This window comes from Amblyraja radiata, chromosome 6, assembly GCF_010909765.2.
Source record: "Amblyraja radiata isolate CabotCenter1 chromosome 6, sAmbRad1.1.pri, whole genome shotgun sequence".
NCBI classification, from domain to species: Eukaryota; Metazoa; Chordata; class Chondrichthyes; order Rajiformes; family Rajidae; genus Amblyraja; species Amblyraja radiata.
The window spans coordinates 22,127,584-22,147,823 of record NC_045961.1 but is presented as its reverse complement, the minus strand read 5'-3'; positions in this window follow the sequence as shown (position 1 = coordinate 22,147,823).

Below are 20,240 nucleotides of genomic sequence, written 5' to 3'. Positions count from 1 at the left end.
TGGCTCCTCCGCTTTCCCTGGTCCCAACCTTTGCGGTGTGTGTGTGTGTGTGTGTGTGTGTGTGTGTGTGTGTGTGTGTGTGTGTGTGTGTGTGTGTGTGTGTGTGTGTGTGTGTGTGTGTGTGTGTGTGTGTGTGTGTGTGTGTGGTCGGTAGATGCAGCTCTCGGTTCGGTCGATCCACCACGTGGTCGGTCGATCCAGCTTGGGGCTTTCCAGGCGAGAGCCCTCGAGCTTGAAGGTCGAAGGCACTCTTTGGGCACTCTTCGCGGAATAGGTTGCCCAAGTGGGACAGGCCCTTTAAAGTGAGTGTGGGTACTTCCCAAAATGGTCACCACATTTTTACTAGCCCGAAGGCTCGTCGGTCAATGGGACCGGGAATCCGCACAAAGTCTCATCGGATGGCAGAACCGGGAGGGAATTGGAGATGTCAAGTGCTAGGAATGGGTTGGGAGGAGGGTAAACTAGGATAATGCCTCCAGCACCTTCAAGGTCGGCTGTAGGAAGTACCTCCGGGACACAAAGATGGCTGGGCGAGGAGAGGAGAAGGTTGCCAGTTTGCGGGAACTGCTCCAGTAGATCGAGCACCAGATTTAGCTCTTTGAATAATGCTGCCCAAAATGGCGGCACCTGCATGTGCAATATGTGCAACATGGATTTCACTGTGTAGTTGCATGTGTGACATGTAAAGCACTATTGAACTGTTAAACTATTGGGCAGGAGATAGAAGTGGACAGTGCAGGATTGGAGTTGTATCATTTCAGAAGCTGTGGAGAGGTGATCATACGCTGTGATGAGATCTGCAATGGTCCAGGAGACAGGGATCAAGAGAGGTCAATCTCTCAGACCACAATGGCACTGCCAATGTCTGTAGTTTTGATGACTTGTTGGGATTGGTGAGAAAAGAGTGGAGAGTTGCATTTTTGGAAGGGGTGAACTTCAAAGTATCAAAGGTATTTTACTAGTCACATTCACATACACCTAGGTGTAGTGAAGTGAAATGCTTTTTGCCATTTTGCAGCATACAAAAAAAGAATACAGACATAACACCAATGAGAGTCTTAAACACATAGAACATCCCCCCACAATGGCTCCCACCATGAGGGAAGGCACAAAGTCCAGTCCCCAACCCCAGTTCACCCATAGTCGGGCCCATTGAGGCCTCCACAGTTGCCTCTATGGAGGCCCGATGTTCCTGGCCGTTCTCGCCGGGTGATGTTGCTCCGGCGTCGAGAGAGTCCTCCGAGCGGCCTGGGAACCCTGGAACGGCCGCTTCCGCACTGGAGGCCGCGGCTTCGGAAGCCGACAAGGCCGCGCCGGTTGGAGCTCCACAACTGGCGATCTCGTCGCGAGATCCCATGCTCCCGGTTTAAAGTTCAGCGCTGCCGTCCGCATCTAGGCCGCTCCACAGACCCGCAGCTCCGCAATGTTGTTGCCGGCGGTCTCAGCTCACCGGTGCTCCAGCGCGGCGACCCAGGCAAGGCATCGCCCGCTCCGCGATAGCGCTCCAGCGCTGTGCCGCCGCCGAAAGCCGTGGTTCTGGGCGGTCCCCTCAGGAAACGCCGCTCCAGGCCCGCTGGTAGGCCGCGAGGACGGGTCGAAGCTGCAGCCCGGAGAAATGCCGCCTCTCCGACCAGGTAGGGACCTGAAAGGTAGTTTCCCCCTTCCCCCCCCCCCCCCCCACCCCCACCCCCCACATAAAAAAAGTCTAGACCTCCAACAAAACTCTTTAACTAACTTAAAATTAAAATAAAAGATGAAGAGACAGACAGCTGCTGGCTGGGCAGCCGTGCACAGGACAGCGCCCCCTACTTTGGTAGTGGGTGATGGAAGTGGAAGTCAAGGCAGTTGATGTTGTGCCATCCATTTGAAATGGAAAGGTCAAGTGAGGTTAAAAGACCAGAAGGAAGTGTCCAAGAGGAAGGCGAGTGTGGATGTGACAGAGGGTGAACAGGACTTATTGGGCCTGGACCTCATTGAATTGTGGGCACAGGAGTATGAAGGTGAGGCCTCTGCTGAGGACTGAGAGTGCAAGGTTGGTGGAGATACAGCTGGGGTTGGAGATAGGTTTAGGCTTTATGTCATGTGGAGGTTAATGGAGAGAGAGCTTGGGGGAGTCACGGAGTGTGGGATAGAGGGGTTGAGTGGGGAGAGAGAAGGGTGAGTGTTGTTCTGGGGATGGTATATAAGTTAAGAGGAGAGTGGGGAGTGTGGTGGATCCATGGGAGGGTGAGAGCCAGGGGCTCTGTGAATTGCTGTGGGCTGAGATCTGGTAATGGGCAAGAGAGTGGGAGGACCTGTTACTTGACCCACTGAATTCTTCCAGCAGTTCGTTTTTCTGCTCTACAGTTTTCTTTTTTCCAAAGGTATCACTTCATTAATATGTTTTAAACTATTCCATTCTTGCTCAGGACTGACTTTGAGCCCCACCACGGGGACGTGGACTTACCATCGGAGCCGATTCCCTGCGTGTGATCAACGCCCCAACCGCAGCCTGCGGATTTCAACATCGCGGAGCTCGCAGTCTCGGGTAGAGACCGAGTCGGGAGCTCCAAAGTTGCAGACGGTTTCGACCCGGGGTCCGATCGCCCGGCGCGGGGAGCTGAGATCCCCTCGATGCAGGAGCTTGATCACCCTGATGCAGAGGGCCCATCGCCCGCTGCGTGTGTCAAGATCATCCCGTCGACAGAAGGCTCGAGGTCCCCAACCGCGAGAGAACAAAGAAGGGAAGAGATTGATCTTTTTTTCGCCTTCCATCACAGTGAGGAATGTGGAGGAGTCACTGTGGTGGATGTTTAGGTTAAAATGTATTTTGTGTGTTCTGTATGACTGTATAGCAAATCAAATTCCTCGTATTTTGCAAAACATACTTGGCTATTAAAGTATGATTATGATTATGATTACCTTTCTCCTATCCTGTTGTAGTGGCCATTTGGCTTGTTTTGCGTGTCATTAATTTGGCATGTGTCTTTAAATTTTAGACTGCCCATTATATTGTGGGTGGGATATATGATGTATTTTAGGGCGTGTTTGGAGCTAAGTTTCTTGCGCAGAATCTTAGTTTTTAGTGCAGTTTGGGACCAGCATGGGGAAGGTTCACCGTTTGACCATGCGAAGTGTAACGGATACACGAGGAGTTTTCTAAACTTTAATGCAATAAGCTGGAGTTCGATGAAGATTATAGTGTACGAGTCGGAAGAAGTTTGGATGTATACCTTATGGTTTTTCATCACCAATAAAGAATCTATTGATCAAAAGACTGTGTTATGAAGATTTATCTGTGAAGAAGCTCTGAAGGTCCCCGACGGAGAGTTCGCACGCGTATAACAACATTCTCTTTAACCATGCAGTCCACTTAGTGGCTAGAGGGAATAATCTCTTGAACGTTATAAAAATCTGCCGCTACACCTGTAATTCCTCGTGCTTGATCCAAATCTCCCACCTTTTTAAAAAACTTAGGTTTTTACAAAGCTCAGCTCATAAGCAGCACAAACTTAACACACAATTATTTTTGAAAAGAACACAGATGGAACTGAAGGAAGCAGTTCAAAGGTGGAAAAGGGAGTTTCATGTTGGAAGAAATAGGATATAACCAAAATTAATCTTGGAGTAGATTGCAGTAGCTATAAATAGAAAGGATATGATGGAATAATTTGAGATAAAGCTGCTTCGCTGGGTAAAAGTAAATGGTTTTGGCAGAGGGTTGATTGCTCGGTAATAAAACCAAAAAAATGTGGAGTTAGGCAGGATCTATGGAAAGAGAATTAACTGTAGTTTCATGAGTCAAGAGAGTTTAACACAGCTTTTCTTGTTTGTGTTAAACCTTGTCAGTGTTGATGCACAGGAATCAACCAGGATTCAAGAGACAACCGTCAGGAATAGTTGAGCCCGACATACATGCTGCATCAGAAAGAACAACAATTCTGAAATTGCCCACCAGGTCAGGCAGCATCTGTGAAAGGAGATGTTTGATATCCGCAATATTTTTTTTTCTTTTTTATGGTAAGCTACAATCCTGGGCTTTTCTATTTCAAATGTTGTCAAGGCCTTTGCATAACAACGTGAAAAATATTTCCAACCGCACCGATCATTAGTCAATGACAGCTGTTAGGCGGGTCGATTTGAGTGGTATTGGATTAAGCTGGAAATCCCAAAGGATTCAAAGTGTGCTAACCTTCACAAATGTTGTGTTCTTTAAGACATTAAGAGGCAGGAGGTTAGTGTAGGATTGTGGTGCTGAAATAAAAGATCAGCCATGACCTTAGCTGACATAGTAACAACGCCTGTGTAAGGCTGCTCCTCACAACTCTAGTGAACCAGGTACAATCCTGACCTGTCAGTGTGCAGTTTGTATATTCTCCCAAAGATAGACACAAATGCAGGAGTAACTCAGTAGGTCAGGCAACATCTCTGGATAGAAGGAATGGGTGATGTTTTGGGTCGAGACCCCTCTTCAGGGGTGAGGGAAACGAGAGATATGGAAGGGTAAGGTATGAAAACAAAGGTCCCAAAGTGGATGAAGTTCTTCCTATGATGTGTGGATTTCACTGGTGCTCCAGTTTCCTCACCTATCCCCAAAATATCTGGTTTGAGAGATGAATTGGTCACTCTAAATTGTTTCTAGTTTGAGTGAAGTTGATGAGAAGGTAGGGAGAATTAAAAAAAAGATGGCATTAGTGCAGGATTTGTGCAATTGGGTGCTTAAAAGGGTCTGTTTCAATGCTGCAAGACATTTTGACTCAATCACTGGTGGAGCAAGCATGAAAGAATGTCCCCTCCATGAAAAAATGACATCCTCCTATATCATCTTAAACTCTGGAAAGGTGTGGTTATCAAGTATAATTCAGTGGCATAAATGGATTTTTTTTAATGGGAAAAATGTAAAGTGTATATTGAGTCGATGCCGTTCATTTTGTAGCTTTGTACAAAGTCAGTACTTGAACCACTCTTGACAAGAGTTGAAGACAGAAAACTGACAAGAGAGTAAAAAAAAGGAGACTGATTGTTACCAAATAAAGTTGCTGAGAAGAAACTTCTTGGTAGATACGAGATACTATTATAGAGCTTCAAAGTATCAAGTGAGGAAATGGTTATATGTCATCATGATTAAATTCCTAGCTGAAAAATTCCCTAACCATTTCTTGTCAGAGATATCACATTCATATTTAGAGTTGTTTATTGTCATATACAGCAGGGTGCAATGAATTTCCTTCCTCGTATGCAGCACCAGTAGTAACAATATGTGCACAATAAACACGACAATGAATGCAATAACAGCAAAATGCTGCAAATATTATAAAACAGACTTCACTAGTATAAACAACAAAGCCAAAGTGCAATAAATGTATAACCAAATGAGGTGAAGATTCAAGTAAGAGCACATGGCAGTATTCTTACCTGAAAGGGGTGATTGGTATAATAGTCTGATAGCCGTGGGAAAGAGTTGTTCTGGATTTCAGGCTCCTGTACCTTCTCCCAGCAGATAGATGAGAAAAAAGGGAACATCCTTCATTGACGATGCTTCCAGCCTTCTTGATGCAAAAAATGGTGAAGGTGGGCTGGATGGAAGGAAGTGACTAACCTGTGATGGTCTGCTGCCTTGTGTTCCCCGCTCCCTGCAGGTTCAGGCAGTGAAGAGCAGCACTGTTGCTATTTCAGGCTGAGTTGTATCCCGGCAAAGTATTCTTCATGGAAGTATCTGTAGAAGTTTGAGAGAATTCTCGAGGATATGTTAGATAAACAGAGGAAATAATATAATGATCATAGAGCTCGTGTGCATTTTTATTCTAATATTACAAAGAGTGTTTTGAATGTTTGAAATAAACACATTCAAAATATAACATTTAATCTGTTTATATGTGATAATAAAATATAATAGTTTAACACTAAGGCAAAATTATTACAGTCATCCAACAATACATTTTTTGAATACTTTCATTTTTTTTGGTCAGCTTTTGTCTTAAATAACTTCAGCATTGAGTTGTTGAATATGCATTTCCCTTTCTTTCATTGGCATTAGATGACTTGATTCCATTCTAGTTGTGCGTGTTTAAAGTGGCCAATGAAAGCAACATCAGAACCAAAGACTCCTCCGAGAACTTGGAAAACTTGTTGAATATGTAAACCGTACAGGACACATGAATCAGATGAACTGGATCAGTGAAAGATTTCAGCCAAAATGCCATTATCCCAAGTACTGTAAAAAAGCTTGCAACTGTTTCGACCTCAATTGATTGTCAGAGACTTTACCAATGTGGTGCTTTTGATGTTTAGCCACTGTTGTAATGCAGTAAACAAAGCTGTCAAATGGCACACAGTTAGATCCCATTGACAACTGGTAAATAAAAAAAGCAGATAATTTAGTGTTGTTCAAGTGATGAATCTTGGCCAGAACAGCAATAGTTTTCTCCAGTTCTACTTGAAATGCCATCATGAGACCTTTCATGATCACTTGAGCGGACAGATGGTGAATCACACCTTTAGCATTCCACTGGACTGCTTGTCTAAATTAATTCTCTTGTGTGGGACTTGAAGTCAATAGGTTTTGTTTCACAGCCAAGAATTAATGCACTGTGCCAAGAATGATTCCTAAATCTGTATTAGACAAAAAGCTGGGGAAACTCAGCGGGTGAGGCAGCATCTATGGAGCAAAGGAATAGGCGAAGTTTCGGGTTGAGACCCTTCTTCAGACTGATGTCGGGGGGGGGGGGGGGGGGAAGTGTGCAGTAGGAGCGCTTTGAGACCGTCATACTTGGCAGTCACGGGTTGGTTCTGCAGCAAAGACTGCAGACGTGAGGCTAACTCCTGTGTCAGGGCTCCCACCACATGAAAATATTTTGTCTCGTCCGCGATGATGCGGCGCAGATGGAACTGCGCTTCCACATGTGCAAACCACACTTGTGGCTGCTCAGGCCAAAACAATGGCAGCTTGAGACTTACGCCGCTCTGATGGGCGTCGGGAACAGCGATGGGAACTGAATCGTCCAATATCAATTGGGCGCGTCGTGGTCACCAATTTAGCGAGTCGAGATGATAGTTGGTTTCCAAACGAGCTTTATTGGTAAAGCGGTGAAAACAACGGAGATCATACAACTGCTAAACACAAAGGCTCGTACCACAATGGTGGTCAAAAAAATGAATAAAGCTTGCCCAGAAAACGCGCGAAAACAAAACCCCTCCCCACAGTCACATGACCGAAGTAGCCAACCGCAGGGTTTGACTACTCACAGGCACCAGCAGGTGCCGCTACAGAGGTATAATTATTTGCAACTGCAGATTGATATTACTTTAGACTGAATTAGTATAATTAAAATAAATGACGGCAGATGTTGGAAATCTGAGATAAAAACATAACATTTTCTGAACACTTAGCAGATCAGGTAGCATCTATTGAAAGTGTCTGTGCCTGAATCTTCTCTTTCCATAGATGCTGCTTGTGTTGTGGAGTATTTCCAACATTTATTTTAAAATTATTTTTGGTGTAATTTCAGAACCGTAATGGCAGGTTCTCACGGTGCGACCTGACGCAAGATGTCACCAGAGTGAAGTGGTCATGGTCCAGCACGAGTTCCGCACGATATAACGGGGGGTAGATAAAGAGTTCCCACGGTACTCGGCAATTCTGTCATTTGTGCGAGTGACTTGTCCGTCTCCCGATCTTTCCCGTTAATCTTGAATGAACATCGTGGACTGTAGTGTAGTTAATCACGTGGCACAAATGATGTCACTTTTTTTCACACACTATATAAATATCCTCCGTTCGTAGAATTGGCTCATTTGCAGACATGCCTATACAAAGTTGGTTGGAGTACAGGCTGGTTGTTATTTTCATTGACGTGCTGTATGCATTAGCGCAACATGTGCATCGAAAACGCTTGCGTGAAGGCAGAAGGGTTAGATTAATTAAAAAGAGAATTAAGAGGAAGTCTCACTGGGTTAAGCCCATGTTTCAACGGAGACCTCAATTTGGACAATATGAGCAACTGCTTAATGTGCTGTGCGAAGAGGATAAAAGTGCATTCAAAAACTTTGTCAGAATTTCACCCGAGCTCTTTAATGAGTTAAAGAATAATTTTGGACCTCTGCTGAAGAAGACTGACACTGTAATGAGAAAGGCACTGGAACCAGGGTTGCGCATAGCAATCACCCTCCGCTACTTGGCCTCAGGCGATTCTTATAAAAGTCTATCTTACAACTTTCTTGTCGCCACCAACAGCATCTGTGGTATTGTCCGAGAAACCTGTGAGGCGACCATCCAATTTTATTCAGCTGAAGTGATGGAATGCCCCAGTACACCAGATGCGTGGAAGAGAGTTGCACTGGGGTTTGAAAACAGGTGGAACTTTGCTCACACAGGTGGGGCTTTGGATGGCAAGCATGTGGCAATTCGTAAACCACCCGGAGGTGGCTCAAATTATTTCAATTACAAGAAATTCCACTCAATTGTACTCATGGCGGTGGTTGATTATAACTACAACTTCCTGTATGTGGATGTGGGCACACCTGGAAGTGTTGGTGATGGCCGGATTTGGAAAGAAACCTGGCTTGGAAAGAAAATGGAAGGTGGAACAGCAGGCATGCCTGATCCAGAACCTCTGTCAGGAGAAGATAGCCCGGACATCCCATATGCGATGGTTGCTGATGAAGCCTTTGCACTACGGCCCTGGATTATGAAGCCATATCCACAGAGGAATCTAACTAGGGAACAGAGGATCTTCAATTACAGGCTGTCAAGGGCCAGGAGGGTAGTAGAAAATTATTTTGGCATCTTGGCAAACAGATTTAGATGCTTGCTCAAGACAATGCGCAGAGGCCCAAGAATGTGGAGAGTATAGTATATGCAGCATGTGTTCTGCACAACCTGATCCGAATGAGAGGTGCAGCTGCTGGATCAGCAACATCCATCCAGGACGGTGACATAGTGGACAGTGACACAGGGGAAGTAACACTAGGTGCTTGGAGAAGTGGTGCGAACAAGTTGAAAATTGTCTCACTGCAGCGTTTGAAAGGTAACTCGGGCACATCCAGTGTGAAAGAGCAAAGAGACCATCTCTGCGCTTACTACAATTCACAATTGGGGAGTGTGCCGTGGCAGGACAGCTATATTGATGGGTAGCCGACCACAGGAACACTACTGCATGTTATAAGCTGACTTCCTAGTGTTGTCCTCTGAAAAGTGCTTCCTATAAGATGTTCGTCCGCAAAACCTGCCGTTTAGAACATTGCATTGTCCCTTTAAATGCCTGAGTTCACGCTTGTAGCGGAGGTTGATGGATATAATGTGTTTTAAATAATCTCGCGTGCCTCATTTGTTGTATTTCGTGTTTGCGAGGCCCTTTTACAGACAAATGTTTTGTGTGATGCATCTCCTCTCAATATGTGACAGAATTCGTCTTCTTATATTGTCAAATAGGAATAAAGACTTTGTATCACATTTACAATGCTGATTGTCTTATTTCATTTTCTACCAAGAGGTGAAGAACACGTTTAAATAGCTGAACATTTCAGGGTCCTGCACACTCAAAAATGTAAATGAGTGAAAATGTGATTGTATCACCTCCATTAAGGTATTTTGTGTTTCAGCATGAGAGGGATTATAACATTAGAGACATTCATCTTGTAGTGATGTATTAATGACGATTTGCAGACATCAAGCTGATAGTAAAAAATAAATATATTTAGCAGTGAGGTAAACAAGCAATGACAATCAAAATGCTGAGGTAAAAGCTTTATCACACCTCAGGATATAATAAAATGTGGAGCCACCAACAGAAAAAAAAATGCACAAGAGTAAAGGTCCCATAGGTGGGACGTCCTCGATGGACACATGGTCCATTGGCGATATTGAGACCACCTTTTTTACTCACCTTATGTCCCCTCTGTCAAGCTTCCGGGTTTACCGTTCGCAGGAGTTCCCACGGTACCCGCAAGAGTCATTACGGATATCGCACGGATATCGCACTGGCATCTGCGTTCATACAATGTTGCAACGCTCACCAAAAAGTGCTCAAGTCACTCTTGGAGAAATTTAAAAATGTTTGAATTTTCTCCCGACCTTACAAAGTTACACGACTACCTGCCGTTAGCGCCACGGAGGTCCTCGGTGGTCCGCGAATGCCGTACTGTTATCGCAGGAGGTTCCCACGATATTAAACTCTTGTTAAGTTTTGCGTCAGGTCGCACCGTGAGAAAGCCCTTTAAAGGATACACATTTTTGGACACATTGAAGGATGGGGAATACTCAAAGGGAATGCCATATTAGTGGTACAAAAATAATCACAATTCTGGAAACCACTGCTCTGCCGCAGAAGGCAGTGGAGGGCAATTCACTGGATGTTTTCAAGAGAGATTTATATATTGCTCTCAGGGCTAACAGAATCAAGGGATATGGGGAGAAAGCAGGAACAGAGTACTGATTCTGGATGATCAGCCCTGATCATATTGAATGGTGATGCTGGCCTGAAGGGCTGAATGGCCTACTCCTGCACCTATTTTCAATGTTTCTATGTTTCTATGCTAGGCACCTAAATGATTGATACCCTGTAATAGTCTCTATTCTAGATGGCTGTGAGGGCCCAGTCATTAATTGCACTCAGATTTCTGAATATTAGAAATATTGGGGAAATAGACATAGGACAAGAAAATGGGGCTGAGGCAGAAAACCAGCTAAGATATCAAATGGAGAGCAGGCCTGACTGGGACTGCATGTCTACGGCAAATGAAATTGAGGGAATCGAGGAAGTGAAAGCAGTTTGTTAACTTCTGTAAAGAAAGGGAACAATAAATGTTGTTCAGCAAGTGATCTTTGTGATGAGTTTGTGACTGGCTGCTTATGCCCCTGTCCCACTTAGGAAACCGGAACGGAAACCTCTGGAGACTTTGCACCGCACCCAAAGTTTTTGCGCGGTTCCTGGAGGTTTTTGTCAGTCTCCCTAATGGTTGAAAGTGGTTTCCGCTTCTTCTATGTTCCGGCGATTATTTCAAAAAATTCAAAACCGGCCGCGACTAAAAATAGGTTGCCATTTTAAAAAATCGGTAATTTTTTAGTCAAAGCCGGTTGCGATGCTAGTTGAAGGTGGTTGCCGGAGGTTGCAGGTAGTGGAAGGTAAGACCTTTTTAGTCGCGGCCGGTTTTGAATTTTTTGAAATAATCGCCAGAACATAGAAGTGGAAACCACTTTCGACCATTAGGGAGACTGACAAAAACCTCCGGGAACCACACGGAAACCTTGGGTGGGGCACAGAATGATTAGTATCCGTGATTGTTTGCCTTCTGCATGATCCAAACTTTCCTTAACTAAAGTGCCAATCCGAGGCCCTCTTTATCTTTTATTAATGGCATCAAAAATTGGAGTTACTTTAAATACCTGATGTTGTCACTTTCATAATTGAGCCAAAATGTGTAGGAAGGAACTGCAGATGTTGGTTTACACCAATGATAGACACAAAATGCTGGAGTACTCAGTAGGACAGAAATGCTGCCGGTCCCGCAGAGTTACTCCAACATTTTGTGTCTATCTTCATAAAGGAGCCAGTTAGATTGCTCATGTTAGTTTGGCTGTTATGTTTTTAACCTGATATCCAGGCTATTTGCCCCAAAGTTAATCCAGAAAAGGGAGCTCAAAATCCACACTCCTTTGGAGTGTTAATTTTACTTCGGAGTCAAGTTCCCCTAGCGGCAAAATTTGAGGAACAGGAACAGCAGGGAAGAAGACTCTCCGTTCCTTCCACTCACCTTTAGGTGGAAACATGGACCGGATCCATGAAGGCTGCGGGAAAGCTGGCAGGGGAGAACCGCGGAGTTGCGGGCAACCGGCAGCAGCAGCCTAAAGGCACGCTAAACTCCCGTAATGGGAACAACTGTGCCCGACTTTCGCTCCGGACTCGCTCCCGCACCGGGCCCGGCCGGGCGGGAGAGGGAAGCAAAAAATTAATGTTTCCCCGCGCTGGGTTTTTTGCACAGGAGGGGAAGCTGGACAAAGTGGTGTCCACAAATGCTGCTAGTGAACCTGGCTGGGGAGGACCGCGGAGTCGCGGGCAGTCGGCAGCAGCAACCAAAGGCACGTTAATCTCCCGTAATGGGAACAGCTGTGCCCGGCTTTCACTCCCGACTCGCTCCCACACCGGTCCGGGCGGGAGAGGGAGCAAAACTAATGTTTCCCCGTGCTGGGGTTTTTCCACAGGAGGGGAAGCTGGACAAAGGAGCGTCCACAAGTGCTGCTAGTGAAACTGGCTGGGGAGGTCCGCGGATTCGCGGGCAGCCGGCAGCAGCAACCGAGGCACGCTAATCTCCCGTATTGGGAATAGCTGTGCCCGACTTTCGCTCCCGACCCGCTCCCGCACCGGGCCGGGCGGGAGAGGGAGCAAAACTAATGTTTCCCCGCGCTGGGTCTGTACAAGAGGGGAAGCTGGACAAAGGAGTGTCCACAAGTGCTGCTAGTGAAGCTGGCTGGGGAAGACAGCAGAGTCGCAGGCAGCCGGCAGCAGCTGAAGGCACGTTTATCTCCCGTAATAGGAAGAGCAGTGCCGACTTTTGGTCCCGCGCCGGCCAGAACACCACGGGCGGGAGACCATTCAAATGGGGCCGTTGACTTTTGTCCAGTCAATAACGGCTGCAGACGGGGTAGAATGACGCTCACCCGTAGCAACGATTTTAACTTGGACCTGCAGGGAAGAGCTGCGCTCTTTTTTGTATTTCAATGCTGATTGCAGGTGCAGAAACAACGGGCTGCGACAAAGCTGGTGGGCTAGATGGAATCAGCTGTGCCAGATGTCCTCCACACCGGCCATATCCACTCCACGGAAGGACAGTAAGGACAAAGCTGGAGAAGGATGACCGTGGAGCAGCGGGCAGCCAGCAGCAGCCAGCAGCACTTGGATCACCCGTAGTGGGATCAGCTGTGCCCGATGTCGCCTCCGCACCGGCCAGATCCACGCGGCCGGGCGGAAAGGCTAGACACAAAACAAACAAGGTCGTGGACTCCTAGGAGTCCGACTTTGAATAACCGCCGGCGGCCAGCACCCGAGAGCGCTGGAGCGGGAAGAAGCGGTGTATGGAGTTTTGCTCCAACGTGACAGACTCCGGGAGATGGAGTCGGGTCACTGTGGGCCCTATGATAAACCCACAGCAGTACCTCTTTGAGGGCTGCACAGTGCTTCTACCCCATCAGAGGGGAGCACTGCAGGTCAGTTCTGGGCTGACCTGGAAGAGGGGTCCGCAGAAGAAAAGACAAGTGTGCAGGAGGCCATGGCCCAGGCCAGCCTTCTTGGAAGATGCGGGACCTCCAACCCAACTAAACCGAAAATCCAGACCCCAGCGCTACAACAACAGCGAAGAACCTACAAAAATTAAACCTGCCACTGGTAACTATGGAGGTAGGTGGGTTTGGTTCCCTACAATATACAATGGGCACGGAGATTGGGTGGAGATTACACTCTTTTCTGAATGCATGGAGCATGATAACAAACGATATCTACATCTTAAGCAGTATCCAGGGATATACAACAGAGTTTATACACAAGTACAGCCCTCCAGTTCAACATATACTGAACCGAATGTTCGTGCTCTCTGATAAAGGGAAATCAAAAGCGCAAGCTGAACTGAAGCGGCTTCACATAAAAGGTGTAATTGAGAAAACTCAACATGAACCATTAGATTCGTGTCCAATATATTTATCAAAAACAAAAAGATGATGGTCATCGCATCATCATAGATCTGACAAAATAGATACCTTTGTTACTGCTTAACAATTAATTCCCAAAGGTTACTTCAATGGCCAGCATCGATTTAAAAGATGCTTACTATTCAGTGCCTATACGAGGTGACCACAGATGTTACTTAAATTTCAACTGGATGGGACAATGCTGGCAGTATAAAGCACTGCCAAATGGATTATCATCAGCCCAGGCTGTTCACAAAAAAATTGAAACCAGCCCTAGCGTTTCTACGGAAACGTATACACATGGTCATGGCATATTTAGATGACATACTCATTATGGGCAAAACTTTGGAATTGGCCAAACAAACTGTAACAGCCACAAAAAAGTTATTTGGAAAACTGGGATTCATTTTTCATCCAGTTAAATCTAAACTAACGTCTTCCACTACTATGGACTACCTGGGGTTTCACCATTGACTCAGTTCACATGTCGATGACTCTGTCTAAGGGAAAGGCTAGAGATTTAATAGAGGCTTGCAGTAACCTCACTGACATCAGCAAACCATCCATCAGATTGGTAGCTAAAGTAATTGGCATAATGATGGCCGCCTTCCAGCCACACAATTTGGACCTGTACATTACCAAAACATACAGAGAGCAAATACAAGCACTCTAAATTATGCAGGTCACTTTGACAGATCTGTGAAACTACCAATCAGGCTAAAATGGAACTAAAATGGTGGATAGATAACATCTGGCCTTGTTCCTATCCAAGCATTGTCAGTAACCTTTACATGGTACTACAAACTGATGCCAGTGCACTTGGGTGCGGAGCCACCAATACCATACCACAGTGGTAGCATACATTAACCACAGGGTGGAAACAAATCGACATCATGTGACAATCTGGCTATACAAATTGGCAATGGTGTATCTAGAGAGATATTTGGATATCAACCACTTACCTACCAGGAAGACTAAATTTAGTGGCAGACACCAGGTCACGCAAATTTAATGAAAACACCAAATGGATGTTGAATCCTTTCCTGCCTCATCAGTCGGGTATTAAGGAAATACAACAAGACTCTGCATCTGTTATTGGTAGTACCCGATTGGCCTACACAACCATGGTTCCCAGTGGTATCAAACATGGAATCAGAGACATGAACATCCCATCTGTTCTGGAATATCTGGCAGGCCTCCACTATGATGAGGGGCTCAGTTATAGTGCCATCAACTGCGCCAGAAGTGCCCTATCGACTTACCTATGGCAGGGGACAGACCATTACACTGTTGGGACTCACCCACTGGTACAAAACCTATGAGGGGAACCAGATACTCCCAAATATGGGATGTGAGAATAACCCTGAAGATGCTCAGGAATTGGTCTCCAGCAACAGTTCTGTCCCTACACAGACTGACATTAAAACAGTCATGCTAATGGTATTGGTCACGGCACAGAGGATACAGTCACTGCAAAAATTAGACTGGACAAGATGACTTTCTCAACAGAAAATATTACGTTTCATATTTATGAGATAGTAAGCAGAACAGAAAAGGGATCAGCAGGCCTCAATATACAATTAGGTCATACCCAACAGATGACCGTCTGTGTATAATAAGACATCTGTCGTTATACATGGAGAAAACGAATATCCTAAGAGGCAATGAAAAGGCACATTTTGGTCAGCCACTAGCAACCACACCAAGAGTGACGGTCCAGACCATCTCAAGATGGCTGAAACAGTTGCTAACACAGGCTGGGGTGGATACTAAACTTTAAAAATCTCTTTCCACCAGGGCTGCAGCTACATCGGCAGCGATACAGTTGGATGTACCAATGGACCAAATCTTCAAGGCAGCAGGATGGTCTGGAGGGGAAAACATTCCAATTATTTTGTAATAAACCAGTAATGAAACCTGGAACGTTTGCAGAAACAATTTAAGTTCTGTAAATTAATTTAAACCCATAAAAGGGGTTATAAACTTGTGTTAAAATTTTTTATGATTACAATGTCGAATCATGTCCAAATTATGTTAACACAATTCCTCCCACAGTCAAGGCAGACGTGATGCATGGACACGTTTCCACGGCATGAAATCACAGAGCTTTAAAATCTTCACGTAGTCACTCACGTGACTCCGAAGTAAAATAGTAAGATTAAACGAGAACTTACCAGTTTGAAGTTTGATCTGTATTTTATGAGGAGTTACGATGAAGGATTACATGCCCTCCGATCCCACCCTGATCAGATACTTAACTGGTATTTCTTCTCTAATCTTACTATGTTTAGTCATTACAGTTATCTGTGATTTCACACCGCTGCTTTGAAGAATGACACGCATGCGTCCTGGCGGGGTACTTCACGTAATCCCTCATCGTAACTCCTCATAAAATACAGATCAAACTTCAAACTGATAAGTTCTCGTTTAATCTTACTATTTTTTTGCAGTGTGGAAACATTTGCAGAATAATTCTGGTTTGCTCCATTGCCCTCAAAGCAATCATTGCAATGACTGAGGAGCAGCAACAAGCAAATGTATAGAAGTAGCGAATTCACGGTTCACTAGTCACCTAATGAACAGTTGCAGAAGATATCAGCGCATCATGGATAGTTTGATGACATTTCAAATAAAGATTAATAGAGAGAGTGCTGTGCTGGTGGACCATAAAACATATCTTATATTTATTACAGATATAAACATAAAATAAACTGAATACTAAAATGGTTTGGTAAAAGACTGTATTTAATTTAGCAATGGTGAATACATTTGCCATTAACCTCTATGGCATGACAGTCTACTTTGTGGTCCACGCTGTGAATTGTATGAAGATTGGGCTCATATTTAAGGGGTTGATATGGGATGGATGCTTTTTAGCCCAGTAGCAGATACACACCTGATCATTACAATGTCAACAAGATTTTCCTCCATCCTCTGTCTACCCAGGAGAAGGCCCTTTGCTGCTGCTTTGCAATAAGCCGCGTTTTGTAGTTCTATATAATTCAGTGCGATGTGAGTGAATTCAGATTTTTTTTTAATCCGCAAATTGTGAAACCAAAACATATTGCACGAATTATGCAGTTATCAAAATTCCAGTGTGGTTCACCGGCAGACATGAGATATTTAGGATGCATGTGGAATAATATTTCATCATTCAATTGGTGGAGGTGAGATGTACTTGACACGTATTCTTGTCTGGCTACTGCAGTGAGTTCTGAGGATGGCTGCAAGTTCACATCACATTGCAGTGTCAGCTTCTGTGATGGCCCACTTTGTCCATTAAACAAACTGGAGCTCCTGGTGTTGCGGGAAGAGACCCATTCCTAGAGATGCTAAGGATGGACAAGAAAATTCACTTCTGCAGGCTCAATGCCACCAAGATTGTTCACAGCACCACACTTCCATGTACACTTCTTCTAGGAGCAACGTATTCATCATCATCATCGGCGGTCACTTGAAACGAGCATGACTCTCCTCTCATGGAGGACGCATGTGCGTGACTTTGTTTAATGTGGGGAGCCTGGTGCACAGACAGCCACCACACGGTCCTTGACAGATCTGGGTCAGAATCCAGTGCCATGGAATCCAAGATGACCGGGGACCCTTTCATGCTGCAGCCTTCATCCGCCTTCTCAGACGTTGTGACGCTCCACTAAAATCAGCCATCATCCTCTGCCAGTTCCACCGTTGAAGTCTTGGTTGGATTGCTCTTTGTCAGAGACCTCCCCCTCAACCTTACCGCCATGGATGGCCCTACCAGGAGCATAGCTTCAGACGGCATCGCTCTCAGGATCTCAGGTCCCCACAAGCTTCTCCACCACGACAAGGTGACAATTCCTGCACCTAATTTCTATGTTTCTATGTTTCATGGAGAATGTATTCATAAGGTCATAAATGATAGTAGAATTAGACCATTCGGCCCATCAAGTCTACTCCGCGTTCAATCATGGCTGATCTATCTCTCCCTCCTAACCCCATTCTCCTGTCTTCTCCCCATTATCCCTGACACCCATACTAATCAAGACTGATGTCAGGAAGCTGCAGTCACAGAAGGTTTCGACCAGCCCCGACCCGGGGTAGATCGCCCGGCGCAGAGGGGCTGAGATCCCCCCGATGCAGGAGCTTGATCGCCCCGACATGGAGGGCCTGAACGCCGCCAGCTATGGGAGCCAAGATCACCCCGTCAATAGAAGGCTCGAGGCTCTCGAACATAGGAGAACAAAGAAAGGAAGATAATGAACTTTTTTTCGCCTTCCAACACAGTGAGGAATCTGGAGGAGTCACTGTGGTGGATGTTCATGTTAAAATGTATTTTGTGTGTTTTGTTGCTTTTTATTGGTATGACTGTATGGCAAATCAAATTCCTCTTATGTTGCCAAACATACTTGGCTAATAAAGCATAATTATGATTATTATTATGATTATCTATATCTCAGGCTTAAAAATATCCATTGACTTGGCCTCCACAGCCTTCTGTGGCAAATAATTCCACAGATTCACCACCCTCTGACTAGAGGAATTCCTCCTCATCTCCTTCCTAAAGGAACATCCTTTAATTCTGAGGCTCTGACCTTCAGTCCTAGACTCTCCCACTGGTGGAAACATCCTCTCCACCTACGCTCTACCCAAGTCTTTCACTATTTGGTACGTTTCAATGAGGTCCCTCCTCATTCTTCTAAACTCCAGCGAGTACAGGCCCAGTGCCATCAAATGCGTATTTAAAGGTGGTTTTCAAAGGCGGTGCTGCTTAGGCAGAGGAAATCCAGATGCACCTCTCTGCCACTGATCTATCCTTCCCTCCCGTCTGCTTCCCTCCTCCTATTTGCCCCTCGATCATGGTGGGGGATCATAAATGATAGGTTCACTCCGGGCATCAATATGCATATAATGCTCAGTGTTGCTGAATCTGAAGCACACAATACTTTGTTTTATCTTTTTATGTTTGGCGTTGGAGAGCTGTGTTGAGTGAACTATTGAATTCCAGTCACTGTAGATTGCAGGGGCACTAATTAGACAAACTTTGTGGAGGTAAATTTGACATGACTTGGAACTTTCCACGGTGCAATGTGCAGTATCAAAACAAAATCCCAACGTGTAGCAAGTGATGCAAATAGTTAAAAACAAGTGCCCATTAGCTCTAATGAGACAGGAAGAGATGAACTGATGAAACCCAAACAGACATCAAATGAAATGATTAATTGGTAAATATCTACTTGCTTAATAATTTAATTTAATTCAAATTGCAGCTGCAATCAGCCACAAGGGCTCTTCTGTTTTGGGCCTATTTATGCGAATAGTTTAAAACACTGTCCTCAGTCTGAAGAAGGGTCTCGATCCGACACGTCACCCATTCCTTCTATCCACAGATGCTGCCTATCTCCCTGAGTTACTCCAGGATTTTGTGTCTATCCTCAGTGTAAACAAGCATCTGCAGTTCCTTCCTACACAAACATCCCAAGCAATAATGTAATGACCTCCAGATCATTTATTTTTACCTTTGTTGGCTGAGGAACACATTTCTTCTTAAGCAACTCCTCAGGAAAAAAGGTGACTTGCTTCCTATTGCAGGTCGGTGTGTTCTGAAGCAGCTGAAGAAATGAGCGTAGGATCTGGGCTGGTTTATTGGAAGTGGTCTTTAATTCATCATCAATGTCTAATTTCACCAAGAATTGACACCTGAGATAAGATCAGTGTTCCATGCGTTCTGCAATCTTATTTTGGACCTTCGTGCTCAGGATGTGTGGTATGGAGTGGGAGCAGATTGTTGCAGGACCTTCATTTTGAGGATGTTTTGTGAAAAGTGCTTTCTCTCTTATTTCAATGAACAACGCACACTAAACCTCACTACATCAATGAGTTCAAGTGTGCACAGAATGCGAGCGTTGTCGGTATACTGCAGCTTAGTGACTGACTTTACAGGCTCGCCGATCGTTTCGTTGAACAACTCCGCTCAGTCCACCTTAACCTACCTGATCTCCCAGTTGCTCAGCACTTTAACTCCTCCTCCCATTCCCAATCTGATCTTTCTTTCCTGGGCCTCCTCCATTGTCAGAGTGAGGTCCAGCACGAATTGGAGGAAAAGCACCTCATATTTCGCTTGGGCAGCTTACACCCCAGCGGTATGAACGTGGACTTCTCTAATTTCAATTACTTTTTTTAAATTCATGTGTGTATATATTTATATTATGGTATATGGACACACTTGTCTGTTTTGTAGTAAATGCCTACTATGTTCTGTGTGCTGAAGCAAAGCAAGAATTTCATTATCCAATACAGGGACACATGACAATAAACTGACTTGAACTTGAATTAACCCTTGGTTTCCCTCTCACTCCATCCCCTCCCTTTCCCTGTTCTCCCACCAGTCTTACTGTCTCCGACTACATTCTATCTCTGTACCGCCCACTCCCCTGACATCAGTCTGAAGAAGGATCTCGACCCGAAACGTTACCCATTGCTTCTCTCCAGAGATGCTGCCTGTCCCGCTGAGTTAATCCAGCATTTTGTGTCTACCTTCGACTTTACAGTTACCTTGGTTTTGATGTGGAGGTGACAGATGTTGAATAGTTTCCCATTGATTTTG